The sequence below is a fragment of the Monodelphis domestica genome, chromosome 1 (assembly GCF_027887165.1).
Source record: "Monodelphis domestica isolate mMonDom1 chromosome 1, mMonDom1.pri, whole genome shotgun sequence".
In the NCBI taxonomy this organism is placed as follows: domain Eukaryota; kingdom Metazoa; phylum Chordata; class Mammalia; order Didelphimorphia; family Didelphidae; genus Monodelphis; species Monodelphis domestica.
In genome coordinates this window covers 182,357,155-182,379,144 of record NC_077227.1, presented here as the reverse complement: position 1 = coordinate 182,379,144, position 21,990 = coordinate 182,357,155, and the positions used below count along the sequence as shown (strand labels likewise).

The 21,990-nt window shown below is 37.6% G+C and overlaps 1 protein-coding gene and 1 long non-coding RNA gene across 3 annotated transcripts in view; one reads left to right on the top strand and one right to left on the bottom strand.

Moving 5' to 3' along the window:
* Positions 1 to 21,990, top strand: part of LOC103096141 (protein FAM170B-like) — a 269,561-nt gene that overhangs the window by 217,923 nt on the left and 29,648 nt on the right. The gene's annotated exons all lie outside the window — the stretch shown is intronic.
* Positions 2,304 to 19,990, bottom strand: LOC103095627 (uncharacterized). Of its 2 annotated transcripts, none has more exons than XR_008914867.1 (3): positions 8,327 to 19,990; positions 6,781 to 6,835; positions 2,304 to 6,370 (listed from the first exon to the last, which is right to left on the bottom strand). It is a non-coding gene; the product is annotated as an uncharacterized LOC103095627 (long non-coding RNA). The 2 variants fall into 2 exon arrangements; XR_001626343.2 differs by having other exon boundaries at positions 18,406 to 19,990.

The window sequence follows — 21,990 nt, the reverse complement described above, 5'->3', positions numbered from 1 at the left end:
ATTGCCTGTCAGCTACAGGAAGGGGTGAGGGGAGAGGAGGGAGGAATAGAATATAATTCTTATAACCAAGGAATAATGTTCTAAATTGACTAAATAAAATTATCTTTAAAAAAATCATTGATTCCATTTTTAAAATTGTCACTTCCTATTCCACTGCCCCCATAGTAAAATTCTTCCTTGTAACAAAGAGATATACAAATGGCATGTTGATAATGTCTGGCAGCATATGCCACACCCCATACTTTTATTTTTTTACTTATCTACCAAGAGAAGAGAGGTATGTTTCATGATTAAATTGATATATATTGTGATACCATTAAACCCTGTTTTCCTTTATTATCTTAAGCTCTTCATATACCATTATCTTGTTTTTACCTACTTCTTTCTGAATTATTTGTATAATTTCCTCAATTTCTTTGTTCCTTATAGTCATCATTTCTTATAGCGCAATAATATTCCATTTATATGCTACATTTCAGCCATTCCATAAGTGATGAGTGACCCTTTTATGATCTTTTGTGGTCACAAAATTTGGTGTTAACATTCAGCTTTTCACTGTCATTTGATCTCCTTGGAGTATATGCCCAATAGTGGTATCATGGAATCAAAGAATATGAGCAATTTATTTTCTAGGACAGGATAATTGCTAATTGTTTCACATAAGAGTTGGACTAATGTGCAGCTCCATCAACAATGTATTTTTTGGTCTTACTTCCTATGACCTTTACAGCATTGGCTATTTTCATATTTTTTTATCTTTTCCAATTTGCTGGCTAAGAGTCCGTCATGTCACTGACGTTATTGATTTTAGAGTATATTTTCATGTTGTGAGTAGCTAACGTTTCTTGATTTGAAAAACTATCTTTTAGCCACTTGTCTATTGCTTGTTTTCTCTTCAGAAGAGTTGAATACAAAGGGGAATATGGGTTACTTAATGGATTGAGAGCCAGGCCCAGAGACTGAATCAATCAGTTGCCTCACTTAGTCCAATTTCTAAGAACCATTAGCCTCCTTCAAAACTCATTTCAAGAATCTCCACCTACATATAGTTCTGCTTAATCCCTTACATTGGCTAGTGCCTCTCCCATTCCCAAGAACTTGTGTTGACTTTGCATATATCACATACAGTGATCCCTCAGCTAACATGGGAGTTATATTCAGAGACCCTTATAATAGATGAAAATCCATTTAGTAGTGATGTTATATTTTATTATTTATATCTTAAGGCTATATAAACCATTTGCATTCTTCTATAAACCTTTTCCATACTCTTATTAACCTTTCCTTATAACACTTATATTGAGTCAATCAGCACCCAGGATATAGAACACAGCACTGTGATTGGTCACCTTTCATTCCAGCAGCCAATAGTGTGCTGTGTACAATCTGATGTTGGCAAACTTGTGCAAGTGGTAGGGGCATACTGTATATCCATTATATACAGTATGGTATTCATCTGCAAAATCATATCAAGTGAAAACTCCGAGATACAGAATCAGATTTTTTCTTTTAAAACCTGTGATACAGTGAAACCATAAGTAAACCATGATATAGTGAGGGACAACTATCTACTTCTGTGTATATGTTGTTTCTTCCAATGGGACATAATCTTTTTGAGGGCAGGAATTCTCATTTCTGTCTTTGTATACCAAAAGCAGTGTTTGGCACATAGTCACTTTATAAATGCTTCTCGATTGATTTCAGCTATAAATACCTAATATATTCATTCCTCTTTCTACCTTCTACACTGCCTTGTCCCTTAGATTCTTTTCCCCCTACTGTTCCATCTCATGAAATAGGAGTAATTGATAACGAGGGATTAAAAAACCAGCACCCTAGAAAGGGGCTTAGATATTATCAAATTTAACTTGTGTTTTTTACACATAAGGAAGTTGAATCTTGGGGAAACTAGTTGATATTCTCTAGAATACAGAGCTAGTCAGTTGTAAGCCAAATGCCAAAATACAGATCTCTTATGCCATTGTATCCCACTTCTCTTTTCACCATACAATATTTTGTGGTTTTTGAATGTCTACATTAAGTACAAATTGAAATAGCCTTTCGATTGGTCAGCATTACAAAATATATTTTTAATAATTTATCAGAACAAAGATTTCCATCACTGAAAGGCATATGTGTTTATTCCTTTGGGTATCTCATTAGACTCTCAATAAAATAAAAAGTTTTCACACCAAAATGTATATATAATTAAGAGTAGACTTTTTTGATGGTCATCAGATTTCAAGAATGGAAGTGGCTTTGACCACGAAGTCCAAGCTCTTATTCCTGATGAGGAAATGGAGACTTAGATGAGGAAAGTGACTTGCCTGGGTTCTCTTATAACAAGTGAAGAATAGGAATTCAAACCCCAGCTTTTTTTTTTTCCCACCAAGTTCAGTGCATTCTCCACTTTCTATTTCCTTTGCAAAAGTTCATGCTTACCTTGACATATAAAAACAAAGAAGAATCTGGGCTTTAACCAAGGGCAAAAAATGCAGGGACCAGCAGCTGGATTGTAGCCAAAATAACCATAAAAAACCTTCAGGAATCTCAGATAAATTTGAAAATTTTTATTTTTCCATATACATGAACTTATTCCCACTTAAAAAAATAACTTTCCTTGTTATGAATGTAAAGTTCATTATGAGAAATAGAAATCCAAAAAGAAATATTGATTGTAAAAAATCCCACATTTTATTTATATCATGGTCAAATTACTTGTCTTTGGTCTTTGGAAAACTTGTCCTGGATCAGATGAGATAGGAAGAAAAAATTGACAAAGAATTTCTCTGGAACTAATTTTCTTTTCCTCTCTTCCACAATCAAAGTAGAGATGTCTAATCTCCTGCAGAATCCTCATTGTACAGGTCTTAGAGGATGTTTTTGGATGAATGTGCCCTTAAATTTTTACTTTTCTTTCTATGGCAGCTATCCTCATCCATCCATTCTCTATCCTTCTACCTGCCCTCATTATCACTCAGAATTACAAGTTGACTTGAGTTCTGTCATTTAGTTAACTGAAAAATAATCATAAGGTCAGTGATCTAGAGCTAGAAGGAACCTCAGAATTCATCTAGTTCAAACAGATCATTTTACAAATGCATATATAAGTCTCAAGACAGTTAAGTCTTTTGGTTAGGGTGGTTAAATGACTTGTCCAGGGTTACATAAATGATATCTGAGATAGTATTTCAACCCAGGCATAAAATCATAGTTCTACCATACCACTCAAAAATTTGGATTTTTGTTTAATTTTTTCATTAATGTGTAATAGTAAACATTTCTGTAGTTGCTAGAGTAGAAAGAACCAACTCTAGAGTCAAGAATCTATTTCAAATACTGACTCTGATGCGTAATACCTATGCCCTTGGGCAAGTCATATAATCTCCATGGGCCTCAATTATTCCTCAGTAAAATGAAAGTTTTGGACTAGATAGCATCGATTACCTGTATCCAGATCAGTGAGAATTATAATTTTTTTATTTAGGTTGCCAACCCAATGAAAAATTGAATTACTAAAGTGCAATTCTCAAAGAGAACTCTGCTGCTCAAGAGAAAGATTGCTTGGAAGTAAAAAAAAAATACTTTTTGTGATCAGGGCATGAAGCCCTATATGACCCCAGATTAGGTTCAATCGAGAATTTTGAAAATAAAATGTCACCATGTAAAAAATGAGTACTGATAAAAATAAATATAATGTAGATGAAATTAACCAGCTTGAGCAATGACCCTCCCATGAAGATTGTATATGTAAAAGTAATCAATTATCCTAAATTGTCTCCTGAAATTATAACAAAGAGGCACCAGTCAAGTATACTAAATCTACTATGATCTACTCAACTGTTTTTAATACACACAAGATAATGTTATAACAGAGATTCAGTTTGTACCATATCTAGAGAAAAAGAGCCTACAAGCAGATTTTTTTTCATTTTTAGCATTGATTCTAGATATCCAAAATCAGTTCCTGGGAGAGAAATAACCCCAAATGGGAAAGAGCAATTTATCAAGCTCCTCAAGTTTGATGGAAATACAAGAAAATCATATCCTTGCAATCTGAGGTTATATTCATCCAGCAACCTAATTTTTTATATACTGATTTTATGAGTGGTCTCTCATAAGGACAGCCCTGTGGAAGCAACTGGTACCACCTATTCTTTAAACTCTTACCTTCCATCTTAGTATTGGTTCCAAGGAGGAGCAGTAAAGGCTAGGCAATGAGAGGTAAGTGACTTGCCCAGACTCACAAAGCTAGGAAGTGTCTGAGGGCAGATTTGAACCCAGCATCTCTGGTCTCTAGACCTGGCTCTCAATCCATTGAGCCACCTAGTTGCCCCACCCCCAATACTTTTGACAGACATACCTTTCACCTGGCACCTAGGTTTATCAATGGGATTCTTGTGTGTGGCCAGTGGAAATCTGTTCCCCAAACCCCAAGCCCTTTTAATTAACTTGATAAAATGGAACTCCTCAGGATTTAGGCACCTGGCATTTATTAAGTGCCCACTATATGCTAGGCATTGGCTAAGTACAAAGAAAGTACAAAGAGGTACACAGAAAGACAAAAACCAGTCCTCAGAGTTCACAGTCTAACAGCAGCCGCAGAGGTTAAGGTTAGGCTTTGAAGGGAAAACCTATAAGAGGCTTAGCTGGAGCAGGGGACCAGCTTCTCACTGCAGAGCTTAGCTTCAATAGCAGACATTTATATAGTGAGACAATTCAAAGCATTTTGACACATGCTATCACATACAGGGATTCCAGATACAGAACTCTAAGGAGCCTCGAATGTTACTGAGTCCCAGCTCCTCATTGGCTTGGTTAAACCATGTAATCTTTCTGAGTCTCAGTATCCCCATCTCTGAAATGAACAAAGTGATTACAATCGTTTGGATTATTGTATAGATGAGGAAACTAAGGCTAAAATAGGATTTAAAGAACTTAGCCAAGGTCAAATAAGTACTAAAGAGCAGAGCTAGGATTAGAACCCAGGTTCCCTGGCTTCAAATCTAGCTGTTCTTTCTACTGCACCACAATGCTTGTCATCCATGTGTTCCTCATGCTATGCATGTGAAATAGGGAAGGTATTTTACAGATGATGAAATGGTCTTAATGACATCATTTAGGATCTTTTAATCATTTAGAATCTGTTAATAATGGCATGTTAGGATCTGCTAAGGATAGAAACAAAAATCTTTTTCTGACCTCTGTTCAATAGCTGTCAGAAGTTTTAACATATAAAATTAATAGATGAAGGATGGAGGATGAATATATTTTAGTCTAGGTCAGTTGAGGCACGAAAAAAAAATGAAAAGACAAGGAATTTACTTGGAACAAACTCTCACCAGACCACAATTTAATGGAGATGTCTAGAGCCCTCTAGAAATGGGGAAATGAAGAGGATTTTCAAAGACAGATATTTTACAGAACCGTGGTAACAAATTGTTTAATAATAAAAGCCCAGCTTCTGATCTCCTTTGTTTACCTCTGTTTCTGACACCAGACATACCCAACAGATTCTTTATGATTCTTTCAGCTGATCTCTTTGTAGTCTCCAGACTTGATTTTTAATTATTAACAAGATACTATTAATGTCAAATCATTCATTAGGAGTATATATGTATGTGAATATTATATATACTTGTGTATACATGTGTGTATATATTGTATTGGTCTATCTATATCTATCTATCTCTCTGTGTCTGTCTATCTCTATGTCTGACTGTATCTGTCTGTCTGTCTCTGTATCTATCAATCTATCTGTCTGTCTGTCTGTCTGCCTATCTATCTATCTATCTATCTATCTATCTATCTATCTATCTAGTCTATCCATTCATCTATCTACTAGAAACACAGATTACCCTGGCTTCCACATCCCAAAGGCCAGGTAGATTCCCTTTCACTATACCCCCAGGAGTTCTGCAGAAACCTTAAGGGGATGTGAGGTATATCCAAACTCTACAAATGGTTCTAACCCCTACCAATGGTTTTCCTCTCAATCGTAGGCAATGGTCCCCTGCACCCTAATTCCATTTATCCACTAACCAATTAGCTTAACACAGAAATATTTACTTCAGAATACATAATCACAAGTATATAAACTTATTTTCCCAACATGATAGTAACAATCCCCTCCTCAATACCACTTCTGTCTCTGGAAAGGAGAAAGGATTACATTGATTGCTTAGTTGGGTTCCCATAGAGCACAATCCTAGTAAGTCCAAACCCCACTCAGGCTCAAGTCTCAGCACCTTGAATTCTCAGGCTTCCTTGCAGGACTGGCTAGCTGCAGTACTCCATCTTTCATTCTGGCTCCAAGGTGGTCATGGCTTGAATGGCCATGTCCAGTGGCGATCACCAATGGTACCTAAAACTGAAGAGAACAAACAATGCAGAAATATACACTCTTACACCCATTTCTCAGAGTCTGAGCTGCTATAAAAGAGAGGAAATAGGGGAAAGAAATTCTTCACTTCTCAGTAGTTCACTTTATGGTGGCTCTGTGATCTTTATCCTCTAGACACAGTAGAGTGCTTGAAAAGAGAGCACTGTGGAAAAAGAAAGTGAATGGCTCAGTTTCACTAATCTGAAAGATATAGGCAGCCAGTTATAAGGAGGCTTCAACTACTTATGTGGTAGGATACTCTGGGAGTTCTAGTTAAGCAAACTGGACATTCTCAAAAGACATTTTGAGGGCATCTCCATGTTAAAAAATGGGCATGCCCAGAGAAACCTGTGTTTCATATGTATGTATATGTGTGTATATCCATACATTTATGTTACCTGAGCCCTTTGGTATGGGACTTTATCCTCATTGGTAGAGATCAATGCCTTGTACCTGCAGGAGGGATGGAGCAGAGTTGATGAGATCAGGAGAGAGGAGGGGCTTATGGTTTTCATACTTGAGAGACGACATACACACATATACATTTACATAGACATTTACATACAAACACATACAGATATTATACCCAATCATAAAATTATACAAATCCTATTCTAATAACTAGGTCAAACTAAAGTGTGTATCTCTAGGACATGTCACTGGCATACAATATTTTATTGCACCTCACAAAAATACAGGGGCAAAATTTATAGATGTGGTGATATTTTTGAATTACAAAATCTCAGAATCCAAAGGAACCACTTTATTCATATGGTTCGAAATGATTAAGAATTCTTTTTACAACATTCCATTTGTTTTCAGATCAAATTAGCTAATTTGATGGATTCATTAATAGCCCAGGAGTCAAAAGGTTCTGAATGTTTTGGTCACAGTTCAGTTCTGTGCATGGGCTTGCTGATCTTTACTACAACCTGCTCTATTATTTATCCCTGGAAGGACCACCACCAGTAATTTCTGTGTCAAGAGACCTGGGGATATTCTGCTCCTTTACTCCAACCTGCTACTTTCTTACCACTAGGAATAGGCTTTGAGAATCCCTTCCCTTCTGTCCCAACCAGAAGTTAGATTTCTCCCTCCCAACCTGCCCCCAGTGGATACTGACTCTATCATCTCCACTTCTCTGGCCCAATGGTAATCTCCCTCCATTTGAACCTATGGGTTCAGCATCTCCTTCCTAGCCGTCATTGGTTGAGAGCCATCTGCCCTGCCATTATACTTCAAGGTCCTTTGGGCCATACTGTTTATTCTGTTGCTTTCCTTACCATAAGAACCACCTAGTTTTTTTCATCTGAAAAAAAATTGAATCCTTCTTCATGTATTTTCCTCTAATTAGAATGTGAGCTTTTTGAGAGCGGTCTTTTCTATTCATATCCTCAGGGCTTATTAACACAATAGTTCAAACAAAGTAAGCACTTAAATGTTTTCTCATTCCATCCATTGAGTATTAATAAGTATGTCATGTATGTAATATAGACAGAGCATATGCATTGCACCTATATATTACATATGTAAAACACACACATGTCCCTGTGTCATTGCCTTCTCATAGATGTCTCCAAGAAAAGATGCCTTGTACCTAAGGTACTCACATATGAGCAGAGCTAATGATTAATACAAATGTTTTGTGTTTGCCTTTACCAGCTAGCCAGAGGACCCATGAATTTATACAAATGGCATTAATCTACAGATAAGCAAATAAAGTTGCAAGAGAAGATTCTCTCACAAGCATATGGGGTTGTTCTCTCCCAAAGATTATCATATTATCAATGGAGGGGGTTAGATAGGCAAAAAACACACATTTCCTTGATAGGAAATTTCCTATTTACCACAGATAAGGAGGTCTATGCCAGGCATCTATCTGGCCATAACAAATCTGAAGAAGACACATATGACCAGGGTACACACAGAGTCAAAGAAACTCACATCTCTAGTGTTATCTGGTTCTTGTTCTCTTATGGTGAAACTACAGTGTTCTCTCCAGCCTTTCCTTGGGGTTTTGTCTTTTCTGGACTTCATTCCATGGTTTGATGGTTGTGTGGTCTCACGTGTGGTATATACTGGCTTAGATTTGCTATTTGGGATTGGTCATTTCTACTCAGTAGCCATCTGGTTTGCTTTTCTCTGCTCCTAGGTTCTGGCTTCCAACTCTTCAGGACCACTTGTGAACATCTCAGCTTTCATTTAGTATGGCACACTGATCAGGAAGGTTCATTCCCTTTAGATCTATGACTGATTCTCAGGCCACTGTACCATAAAACTTATCTGAGGTGATATGTTTCTTATAATTCTTGTTTAGTGCACCATGAGGATCTTGTGCCCTCAAAATCCATTTCAGGGGCTCTAATGAAGAATACAGACAAAAGCTCTTAAGCTATAAACCCCATCTCATCCCCAAAGAGGAGAGTACCATAGCCAGCTCAAGAGGAACCAATTATTACATAACTGGTATAAACATTTTACCCTGAAAATTGGCAAGTGCTACAAATCAAGATTTATTTTGTTCAATTCAATAAATATTTATAAAGTATCTACTATGTGTCCCAGGCATTATGCTAAGCACTTGTGTGTGTGTGTGTGTGTGTGAAAAAGCAAAAGACAGTCCCTGCCCTCAAAGAGCTTACAATCTAATGAGAAACTTGCAAACAAATATATATGAAACAAGCTATATACAGGATAATTAGAAAATAATTCAAAGGAGAAGAGTCCTGGTATTGAGAGTAGGGGAAAGCTTCCTATAGAAGGTGGGACTTTAATTAGAATCTGAAGGAAGCCAGAGAGGTTAGTAGTTGAAACAGAGGAGGGAAGAGTGCTTTACACATGGGGCACACTACTTTTATGTTTAGATCATTTATTTATTTATTTGGAGTAGTTAAGATAAAGTGTAATTAATGGACAAATACAAAAAATATGTTGCAACAGCAGCTAGGTGACCTTTCTGACTCCAAGTCAGGAATTCTATCCACTATACTACCTTGTTGTTATTTGTTTCCTCCTCTATAAATGGGGATAATGATGGCACCTATTTAAAGTATTTTGCAAACTTTTAATGAGCCTGATGTGGCACAGTGGATAGAGTGGAATCAGGAAGACTCATCTTCATGAGTTCAAATTTGCCCTCAAACACTGGCTGTATGACTATGAGTAAGTCAGTTAACTCTGTTTGCCTTGGTTTCCTTATCTATAAAATTAACTGGAGAAGGAAATAGCAAACCACTCTAATGTCTCTGTGAAGAAAACCCAGAATAGGATCATGAAGAGTCATATAAAACTGCAACAAATGAACAACATAAATAACATACCAACTACTGGGATTCAATAGCAATGAATTTATAGGAAATCTATACAGTGCTCCTCTTTTTGTCGCCCACCACCTGTGTAAGATACAATGTCTGTGTATGTTATATTTTCTTTATCTTGTCTTACCCTCAAGTTTCCCAGAGTTCTGAAACTCATGGGAGCATTCCTCAAGTTTGTAATCTCTAAGGTGAGTCAGAGTTTAGACATGGCCAAAAGCTTTTCAAACTGAAACATTTGGGACAGGGAGGCAAGATTGTAGCTGTAAGTTTTAGGACTTTCCCCATAGAAACCTAACCTCTTTTAACCTTTTGAAAGAAAAAGGGGAAAATAGGGGGTTTATGGCCACATTAGAAAAGAATGAATTAAAGGTACAGTTATCCTTCACTATATTGTGGTTCACTTAGCGTGGCTTCACTGTAACGTGAGTTTTAAAATATATTTGTATATATATAATTCTGTATTGTGAAGTTTTCACTGTCATGGGATTTTGCGGACGAATACCATACTGTACAAAATGGAAATGTAGTATGTCATTACCGCTTGTGCAAGTTTGCCGACGTAAGACTATTGGCTAATGGAAGGAAAGGCAACCAACCACAGCGCTGTGTTCTGTATCCTGGGCACTGTTTGACTCAGTGACTCTAGCATCAGTCTATTTGCTCTCTTGCTACTATGCAGATTTTCACCTATCACAGGGGTCTCTAGAATAGGTGAGGGAAGCTGCTTGGGGAAGGAGATTTCTCTACTCACCATAAGTAGAGATTGATATTTCCTTCTAATGGGCACCTAACTTTCACTAGTTCTCTTTGGGAAGTTGCCAATCTATGATTGCTAATACTAATATATGATGGAGGATAATGCATGATTTTAACCCACACAATCTTACCGATTTTCACTTCAAAGTTGCATTATTCTCCCTCTTCAGGGCCCTCTTCATCAAAGAGCTAAAGCATAAAATCAGACTCAGCTCTTCTTTTAGACTGAGCTACCACTTGAGGAACTTTTTGCTTTGTCAAAACCATCATTTTGGGAACCCCCTGATGGGTATGCAATTTTTGAACTACAACATGAATATTCTCTACAGTTCTTTGAATCGGAACAATAACACAGGGAATCAAGGAATAAGTAAAAGAACTCAAACAATAACAATTATGGTTGGAGCTATCTTGAGTCCAACATCTGTTGAACATTGAGTTCCACCATTCATTCCACAGGGCAATATTAACCCCTGAGTTTCTCTTCAGTTCTTCCATAAGAGCACTTAAGTCTCTAAGTGCCCTTGTGATGGATACATCTGGGAATGTATTATTAGGTATATATGTACAGCAAGATCCTTCTATCATAATACAAACTCCTCCTTCCTTTGTCAGGGACATATCTAAGGCAACTCCATTTTCCCATGTCATCCCTACTAGCATCCAGTTACTGAGCTAATAAGCCTATAATTGCATCAGTTGTATAGTTTATAAATCTCTGTTGGTTGTAGTAAATGTAATTAATAGCCAGCCTAATTGGTAAAAAGAATTTTTTTTAAAGAAACAGATGTGAAGCAAACTCCTGATAAGTGCTGTGTTGCCTGCTTAATGAATATAAGGGTTCAATAAAATCAGTGTAAAGTGTATAAAAATTTAGTACCAGCTTAGAAGAAGATGTGATGTAATATGAAGAAAATTCTGTATGATTTAATTTTGGTTTGACAAATGAGAATGTGAAAATGTTATTTTAGTATATCTACTGTTGGAATTAACCAACATGTGAAAATGTAATGAACATTGGGGAAGATGGGATTTTAGACTTGTAAATTGGAAATGAGGAATGAAATATGTAATGAGAGTTTGGAATATTACTAAAGAATTTCTGAATTTGTAAACATTTGTTGTGATCAATTGGGATATATGAATTGTTGCCAAAGTATGTACTTTGGGTAAAAATTGACTTCATTATTGAATGTAAATATGTATTGTAATGTAATCTAGTTGTCTGTAGAATGTAATTTTGGGTAAACCTAAATGATTTATAAATTTTTACTTTTAGCAAAATTAATATCTGAGGTGAACTGGATTAGACAATATGTAAGATATGTATGTAAAATTATGAATGTGAATCATGCAATTGATAAAAAGAATGATAATCAGGGCTTTTCTGAGCCACTAATAGCAGGTGACAGAATATCTGGTGGAAATTAAGATTAGTGATGGCAGAAGCAAGTCATAGAAGGTGAGTGTAGCAGTCCACCCCTAGCTATGGGCAAGGGGAACAGTTGGTATGTACAGATTGTCTTAGAAGAGAACATGCTCAGTCTTGAGCATGCTCAGTATTGCACATGGCTGGGAAAGCCTCTGACCCTTGACCCCGGCTTCCCACAGGTTAGGCAGGAACACAGGTTTCTTTGTGCTCACCTGGTTAAGAGAAACCACACCTATACCTTGTCATTAACCAATGGTAATCATCCCTATGTACTGTGTATATTTGCATATAAATAGGGCCCAGCCAGCTCCGCCTTTCTCTCTTCTGCTCTTCCTTCTTTCCAGCTCGCACTGATGCCTGTCCTCGCTGGGGCCTGGCCTTTGGCCAGGCTCCATCTTTAATCTTTCTCTATCATCTCTCCAACCTGTGTGGTATTGAATCTGGATCTCTGGACTGGCAAAAGCCTTCGGAAGGGTCCTTTGATCAGAGCTTGGCTGTGGCTCATTGGTAATTAATAAAGACTCATTCCTGTCACCTCATATCTCTACTTCGACTCCGTCATCCCCCTCGTGGTATCTAAAACTTCTATCCTTTCTCTATCTTCCTACCTTAAAGCTTCTCTCTCCCCTCTGAGGAAGCTTTAGTGAGAGAGGTATAGAATAAGTATATGAAAGATATAACGTGTAGGAAACTTTAAGGGAATATGGGGCCTATTCATGAGAGCCAGAAGACAGACGTGTTATATGAATAATGTTAGTAGATATACAAGGTTGTCAGTAGGAATATGTTTAACGTGATTCTGCTTGAAGCAGAGGCTTGAAGGGAAAAAGAGAGGATGTTTAGAGATTGAGGAAGTTTAAACAATTGATTATTTCATCTCCCCTTCTTACCAAGAAGAAGGGATAAGCAATTTTAAATATATTTATGATAGAGTAAGAGAAAGTCTTTTGAAGACCATGGTAAAGCAAATAAATAAGGTATAGAGAATTGGTATTTACTATAGGAAGAAGTTAATGTAGAAGAACATTCATTTGTAGATAAACTTGAATTTTAAAAATTTAAATTTAATTTAAAAAAATTTTAAAAGCCATTAGGATAAGTAATCAAATGTTTGAGATTTTGGATTTGAAGGCATGAAATTGGAACATTAAGAGAACAGGTTTTCTTTCAACTGTAATGAGTTGGATTTTTGCCATTTAAGACAAAATGTTTGTGGGAATCACACCTGATATTATTGTAAGCTTGGATTTCAAACTGTCTGAATGATTGATCCATCACTGATATTGTTGTGAGCCTGGAAGACACTCAGAGAATAAATGAAATGCCTATAACAGTTGGAAAGGCAGTCTGAAGCTCAACCTACATGTGACCATTATGATCCTGGGTACTAGAGGTCCCTGAGTGAAATAGTTATGGCATGAGCCAGTGACAGCTTTGGCCTGTGCATGCAGTCAGTGTTGACCCACTCACTCTGTGTCCTTGAAAAAAACATAAGGACAGTTCTGTGGGTTAAAATCATGCATTATCATCCAGCGTATATTAATATTAGTAATCATAGATTGGCAACTTCCTATAGAAAATTAGTGAAAGTTAGGTGTCCTTCAGAAGAGAAATCCTTCTCCCCAAACAGCTTTATATACATAAATATACACCTTTAATTTACTTTTTCTAATGTGGATTTTGAGGATTTGTGGAAATTGAGGATTCTTAGAAGCTTCCTGTGTCATATTTTGAATTATCTATGCTTGATTTAATGTGTCCATTATTGGGAAAGTTAAGAATCAAGACTTCTTTCTTCTTGTTTCTGGCATAAAGTATAGCATATATATGACAGCTAAGGTAGAGCAGTGGATGGAGTGCTGGACTGGAATCGGGACGATTCATCTTCCTGAGTTCAAATCTTGCCTCAGACACTTACCAGCTGTGTGACTCTGGACAAGTAATTTCTCCCTGTTAGCCTCAGTTTCCTCTCTATAAAATGAGCTAGAGAAGGAAATGGAAAACCCTTCTAGTATCTTTGCTAAGAAATCCCTAAATGAGGTAAAGAAGGTCAGACATGACTGAAACAACTAAATAACATCAAAATATCTTATATCAAATCTACTAATTATGAACGTAAGGCTTTTGTAAGCCCCAATTAACCATTTAAAGCCAGGCTAATAGAAAACTAAACAGTTAGCACTGTGTTGTTTAAATGACTCAATTGCAAAGGAAAATAATTTCTCTGGAGGGAAATGACAAATGAAGCAAAGCAAAAAGATTTGGAGAGCAGGAGCTACAAATGTATCATGAACACATCTTGTCCAGTAATATCTAAGAAATCCATTTTACCATTAAGACAAATATATATGAAAGTGATCTCAAACTCTATGTAAATCTCATTTGTGTGCTCCTCTCTGAAATAGATGTATATTTACCAGGCCATCTTGTGAGATGATAGATATGAATTAGAATTTGTCACCACTTACTATCACATCAAAGCTCCTTCAACTTTGTTTTTCAGAAAAATAAAAAACAAACAAACAAAAAACCCAATAAAACCAAGCTTCCTGTGGAGCTTATGCATCTAAAGGGTTGGAGTCAGAGCCTAGAAGGTGCAGCAGAAACAAAGGTCTGAAGGCAGTGCACATAATGGATTCCCCTACAAACATAAGCATGGCAATAGCTATTTCTTTTAAGATGGAATCACTCAATTCTGTGTTTAGTCTTTCTGGTCATAAAGCTTGAGCACATGTAAATGAATGATTAATGCCAAAGTACTCAGTAGCATTGGGCAGAAAGCAATCGAGGGCCCTGATGGACATACAAGAACCCCCTTGGCCACCCAATTGCTCTTTTGCTTTTCCATTCTTAGAATCACACAATCTCAGAGTTGGAATATACTCCAGTGATCTCTAGTTCAACCCAGGCCTAAAAAAGAATCCTCTTTCCATTATCCTTCACAAGTGTTCCATCTTTCCCTTGCTAGAGGAGAGCCCACTGTTTCCCCAAGAACCTTGTTCTGCTTTGGAATGGCTCTCACTGTGAGTAACATTGCTCTTCAGACCAAGATTAACTTTGCCTCTTTGCAGCTTCCAACCATTTCTCTTGACTTCTTGCTTCTTGGCCTAAGCAGTGAAAATCCAGACCCTCTTCCATGTGATGGCTTTTCCAATAAACATCTCACACATTCCATTTCTGCCTTCCCTTCTCTGAAGTTTGGCATGATCTCAATACCCTCTACTATGAGGATTATTCTCTAACATACTCAAGTCTGATCTAAAATGTGCCAATCAAAACTTATAGGATCTGACTAGGACACTTCAGAAGTTCCTCCCTCCCTTCCACAAAATCTGGCACATAATAGATTCCATATAAATGCTGTTTCTCCCTCCTCCCACATCCTGTTGACTGCAGATTCCTGAAGCCCTTAGATAAATCTTTTATTTCAATTAGACTTCTGCCTCCCTAAACCATCTCTGTCTTTTCCAGATGAAGCTGATTTTTTTCAACCTGTCTTTATATGCAAACCTTTACATTTTAGCTTACTAGATTATGCCTATCACTATATTCTATTATCTGGTGATAGCTAGTGTGGATTGCAAATTTCATCCATAGACTGTCCAAGTCTTTATCATAGACTTTGGTGGAAGTCAATTCAGTGCCTCCCAGGGATTCCTGGAGGCCACTAGCCTCTTCAATGACCCCTGTTGGTTTGTTATGGAAGCCATAAGCGGTTCTGCTACCTTGGAAGATTTGAAGGCTGGTTACAAGTTGACTCCACTAATCTGAAATAAACTTATTATGATAGGATGCAGCTCAGGTCTAGAAATTCCAGTCTAGCATTGGTCAGGATCTGCAGGTTTCAGTCCAGCATATTGCATATAAATTTATTTTTACATCTTTCTAGAACCTTGGACCTCTGCTTTAGACTCTAGAATGATGGATGTAGAGCTGAAAGGGACTTTCGCTGTCATCTGGTTCCATATAAACCTGAAAGCGAAGGCCATGCTGTGCCCTCTCTGCTCAGTATCATTTTGTGGTTGGCAACCCAGTTCTGTCCACTAGATGTCTGAGCTATTCCTAATCGTAGCAAGCAGCTTGTGCTCTAGACAAATGCAACCTGACATGATGGGAGAAGCAGAGTTGACATAAACGCTGTCATTTATTTGATGATAAGAAACAGGAAGTCAGTAGCAACAACACATAGAGATAAAGTTTTTGTTACTTTTGTTATATAAAGATTATTAGTGGTGAATCATTATTTATTCCACCCCCACCCCTGCTCTGAATCTTTGGTTATAAAAAATGCAACATATGAGTAAGACTATTAAGATGCTAATAAAATAATAATGATAATCATGGCAGTGATGGTGATGAAAATGATAACTCTTTAGTGATTTTCTGTTTCGTTTGTATTCAAAGGGGGTTAACTACTTTTTAGAAAGTCAGAGAGAGAAACTAGACAGTCCTGGTCCGAGACCTCTTCCCTCAGAGCTCAGAAGGGAGCTTTCCTCCAAAACTGATATTCATTTGACAAGTATAGCTATACATCTTTATGCCATTATCTCAGCAGGCAGCCAGAAATTTCCTAAAATGAACTAAAAGGAAAGAGAAGAAAAATTGAATTTTCTAAGAAATGAATATGCAGGCATATAAGCTCTTTTATCACATGGTCTCTACAAATAAATTAGAATAAAAATGATGAATTTCAAAATAATGCTTGTGGTTTTACCTCTGGGACTTATAATTTTCCTGGGTCACATAGGCTCACAGATGCACCCCTTATTTCCCCCCTTTTTCTTAATAGCTCTAACAGTCAGTATTCAGAAGATGAAAAGAGTTTAGAAGCTAGGTAGTGATGGAAAATTACAATCTCAACTCACTGTCCCAAATGCTTCAGTATGGAAGGCCTTGGCAATGTCTAAACTCTGACTCAGCTTCAAAATTACAAACTTGAGACATGCTCCCATGAGCTCAAGAACACTGGGAAACTTAAGGAGGGTAGGACAAGAGGAAGAAAATATAACATATACAGACATTGTATCTTACATAGTGGTGTATTCTGTTAATTTCCTATAAATTCTGACTTTATCTTTGGACAGTGCTTTGGGTAGACCACTCCTAGAGTAGTACCCTGGTCTTCTCTCCTTCCCAATAAAGGCCATATTTTCTCCATCAGTACCTTATCTAAATCTCCTATCTGCTCATTAGTGTGACTTTGGGGTGTAGATCCTGAGATTCCACTCCAGACACAGTTAAAGATCTTTTCCCTGCCTTTCTTTTGTGACAAATTCCTACAATCAGCACAGGATTAAAATTGTAAGATGGAAAGTTTCCATTTTCCAAACAAGCAAGTTGACTAATCAAGGCTGTAATTGAGATTCCATAGAAATAGGTAGAAGTAGTTATGAGAAGCTAAATTTTAGACTAAGGATTAGGGCCCTGAAATTTCTGTATATCCTAAAGAACCTGAGTTAGAAGAATTTCTTTCATAAAATGTTTGCTTTGCAAAGGATTTGTTTTCACAAGAAGATCCCTAGAGGCCCTATGTGCAACTGGCAGCAGAGTGAATGAGACGAGACCATTCCAGATGACGATTATTTCTGAAGATGAAAATGAAGAATGTCTAATTATGTCTGAATGTTATTGTTATTGTTGTTGCATACAGGGGAAACTGAGGCAGATGAGAATTACACATCCCTGAAATTAAAAGAGGGGGGGATTGTGTGGGATAAGATTCAGTGTGTAATTCTCAGAGTAGTATATGGTTTGTAAACCCAATTTTCAAGACTGCATTTAGAATTAGCCTTAGAATAAAATTGCCCCCCTCCTTTTAGTTTTCTTGACATTATTTTCAAAAACCTTGAGAAGAGTTTATCTGTAGCCTAAGATACATGCCAGCTCTAGGAAGAGGGGCAAGATAAGTTGAAGGAAGAAGGAACAGGGAGTTTCAAATGTGTCTTTACTGACCCAAACTGAAAATTACAAGATAGTCATGGGTCTTTGATCATGAGGGTCTTTAGTGGTATGTACTGTTGAAAATCACACACTCAAGTCTGTGAACACCCCCCTCCAGGGTTGTTGTGTCTATTATTATTATTATTGTTGTTATTTATTATAAAAGTCTGTTCTTAAACATAAAAAGGAGACATTTTTGCCCCAGCATGCAGCTAGTGGGGGCAGAATCCTTTTTCCTTCCTTTCCCCTCCCCCTCCTTTCCCTTCCCTGTTGTCTGCTGTTTTCTCCAAATAAAGCTGTATTTTTTTTCTTCCAGCATCTTATCAAAGTCTCCCTTCTGCTCATTAGAGTGATTTCTGGGGGTGCTAGCACCCCCAAAATTTGACTTCACACAGCTGGAAAAGGGGCAGTTGAGAAAGGGGTAGGCAAAAAAAAATGCTAAACAAGGGAGCTAACCATGCTCTACCCTTAAGGTAAAACTAAATTGTGAAAAAGACGCAGTTCTTATAAAGGAAGCATAATAAAATTGAGGAAGGCAATAGAATTAGGAATGAAGGAAATATAAAAATGAAACCCACCAAAAAGATATTTGTTGTTCTTGCTTATTTGCTTTCAAGCATCCTTGAAGATCTCCTATTTTCCAAGTATATTCTAACACTTTTTGTCCTCAGAAAATTCCTAAAACCAGTATTAATCTTACCCATCTACTGAGTCTCTACTTATTTCTTCTCTTTTGTGTCCAAAACTTTTCTATGGGACACTTCCATCTATATCCTGAATGAGTCTCAAAGAATCACTTGAATTCATATCTCCTTCAGGATGACAGTTGAAGGGAAATCTCAGAATTCTACCTTTTGAAATAGTGGTTTCCAACCCTTTTCCTGATACATTCCAGGTTCAGATTTCTTCAGTGTCAGAGGAGAAAGAAGAGGGGGTTAGACAAGGAAGGGATGTATGTCCCAGGCTCTTTTTGGTATCTCCGTCCCTTTCCCATGAGAGAAGAAATCTGATGATATTTGAGGAAGTGACTGGGTATCCAAACATCAGAATAAGATAGCTTTTTAGAACTTCTGGAAGAGAGTTTAGGTATAATCTATCAATTGTATTAAAGAGGCAAGAGATTCAGAGATAGGCTGATTTGCCTGAGGTCATTCAGTTCCCTCCTTTCCCATAAATGCAGGCTCTTTTTCCCTCTCTCCCAGTTATATTCTGGGTCTCTTAGTGCTCATGGCCCTACTCATTCCTTTCATCCAGATGATATGGCTCATGATGCTCCTCTCCTGTCCTTATACTTTGAGATTATGACTGTCTCCTGATCCTCTTCCTGTGACCAGGGTTGTTGGGTCCTGTGTTGTTGCTTCAGCTGCAGTGGGTGTTGCATTAACTTGTTTTTGGAGGGTAATGGAGAATTGAAGTGGGTGTTGTCATGGAATGGCTGAATTTACCCACTGGGCTACTTGGCTGAGCTTTCTTAACCTATGGCCTGTTTGGGTGATTCCTAGTGCTTTTAGTAGGTTTTAGGTTGGGATTTGCCAAGTTCCCTGATGATGACCAAAGACTCCTCTGTTGGTTTATCTCTTTGAGAGGTCAGACATTGTCCACAATGGCAAGTCTGATATTGATGACTGGATCTTCCTTTGGCCTTGCCTCCTTTTTTGTTTCCTCTTCTTTGAGCTCTTCCTAGGACTCCTCTTTTGGGTGAGGGTGAGGGGTTTAGATTAAAGTAGTCATTTTCTCTTCTTTGGGAATTGGCATTAGGAATCTTCTTAGCAGGTTAGGTGTCCATTTCCTGTCCCATGGTGGTAATGCTACTGCTGGGGACAACCCCCATAGCAATTTCTCCTGATAGCTTGGATCCTTAGATCCAGTACTAATCTGAAGGACCCAAATCAGCCTCCAACTTCACAGCTACACCCATCATGGCATGACATAGGTGTAGTATGGACACCTGAGCCATTTATTATCCCCTGAGACAACTTTCTGATTGGAGGAGACACAGGGCTTCTTGTACACAAAGTAAGGAGAGGCTGAGAAAGAAGCCCTCCCCAATTCTGATCTCTGCCTCACATGGGAGAGGTCAGTGGCAGGGAGAATAATATTGGGGGACTCTGTTCAGGTGGTCAAGGCAAAAGTGAAGATACCTCTGCTCCTATGCCCCTGAAAACCCTTGCCCCCTCCCCCACCTCATCAGTTTGTTTCACCAACAGTTGCTCATCATTGTTCTCCCTGGAAAATGTGAGCCAGGGCAGGGATGATGAATGAGGTAGAGCTGAGTCTCAAAATTCTATTGAGCCAATCTGCAAGAGGTAGAGATGTACCTGATCTCAACCAATCCCAGTTTTCCTCTCCAGAATCAGTAAGGGAATTTTGAATCCAAGAGAGGAGTGAGAGAACAAGTTATTAACAAATTCTTATCTCATATCTTTTGTATTATGAGTGGGATTTGTAGTGATCCTGCTTGTCATGTTTGTTGTGGGGAGATATAAGGAAAGTTGAAAGGTAATTGCTACCTAATGACAGAACAAGAAATCTGAAAAACTTAGCTCAATTCTCTTCTCTTTGTTTTGAGTTACCATGAAAATACTTTAAATCTGGTATTTTCTTTCTATAGAATGGGCAGGGAAAAGAGAAATCATTAGTTGTAAATCACTGTTAGGATGACCTGCCCATTGGGATGTGGAACCAACCTGGAAAGTGATTTTACCTATTTTGATGAAAATAGTAGGTCATCAAGCAAAAAAATATTCTTAATAAGGGAAATGTTAGTCTATCAGAAAAAGTTTAACAGCAACATTTGCATTTAAAATAAGACTTGTGCTAAACACAGCTATATCTATTGATCTATTAAGGCTCTCACAGTTCTCTCAGACAATTGTATTCTTTACCATTTCTACTATTGGAGTATTTATTATAACTGAAAATAATAAAATAATCTTTCTGGAAATATATAATACTCTCATACTTAACCATTTCATTAATTCAGACATAGCCCCCAAAGAAAACAAATTAGTCACACCTGACTCTAGAGGAAAAAAATAAGCCTTGAAACTCAGAGACCCCACCATGAGTCAGAGCTGAGCCCTGCCTCTATCACCCCCCTCACACACACACACACACCCTTCCCAGGAGATACAGAAATAGGAATAGCAAGAGAAAATAAAGAGAAAAAAGATTGGAAGATAGTGATCAAGGAGTGAGATGGATTTCAGAAGTATAGATGAAGGAGATTAGATTAGAGGATGATGGGTAAAGGTTTCCCCATCTGGAGAATCAGACTATATGTTTGGTTAAAAGGAAATTGGTAAAGGAAACCTAGATATTTCCTCTAGTGAAATTTCAAAAAAAGAATGGCAGGGATGAAAAGAGGATATAGTATGGATAAAGAAAATGGGGTGGGGCGCGGCTAAATGGCTCAGTGGATATAGCACCAGATCTAGAGACAGGAGGTCTTGGGTTCAAATGTGGTCTCTGATACTTCCTAGCTGTAGCTGTATGATCCTGGGCAAGTCACTTAACTCTTTTTGCCTAGCCCTTGCCTTTCTGTCTTAGAGTTGTTACTAAATCAGAAAGCAAGGCTGAAAAAGGAAATGGGACAAATAAGAACAGGATGTCCTCAAGTTAAATGAAACCTCTTTCTATATTCAGAATCTCATTTCAAATACATTCTGATCAATTTTTCAAGAATGTATTTGCACTTTTTGTTTAAAGGGTATATGTAACCATCAAAGCCCAAAGATGAGATTTTAGAACCTCTTGCCTTCCACACCACAAGATCCCCTATCCATCTTCTCTTTTGTGCCCAAACTTTTTTGTGGGACACTCCATATATACACTGAACAAATATGGTCCCAGTCAGTTACCTCTGGGATTCTGGATTTCCTAGCTTTGATTAGCAAGAAATCTCAGAAATCTTCCATTTTGAAATATTGAATTACAAACCTTTCCCAGAATATTCCAAGATTTAAACTGCTTTCCAAGAAATCTGTGGCCCTGTTGGATTAGCTCTAGTCTCCCTTGAGTTGTAACTGAGGAATTTTTTAACAATAGTAGCCCTTGGGAAGGTGTCAACCTAGAAAATCACAGAACCACTAAAGAAGTTAAAAAGAACAAGTCTTTAATTAAGACAAGGGAGACAGAATTCTTATGGCCACAACACAGAGTCA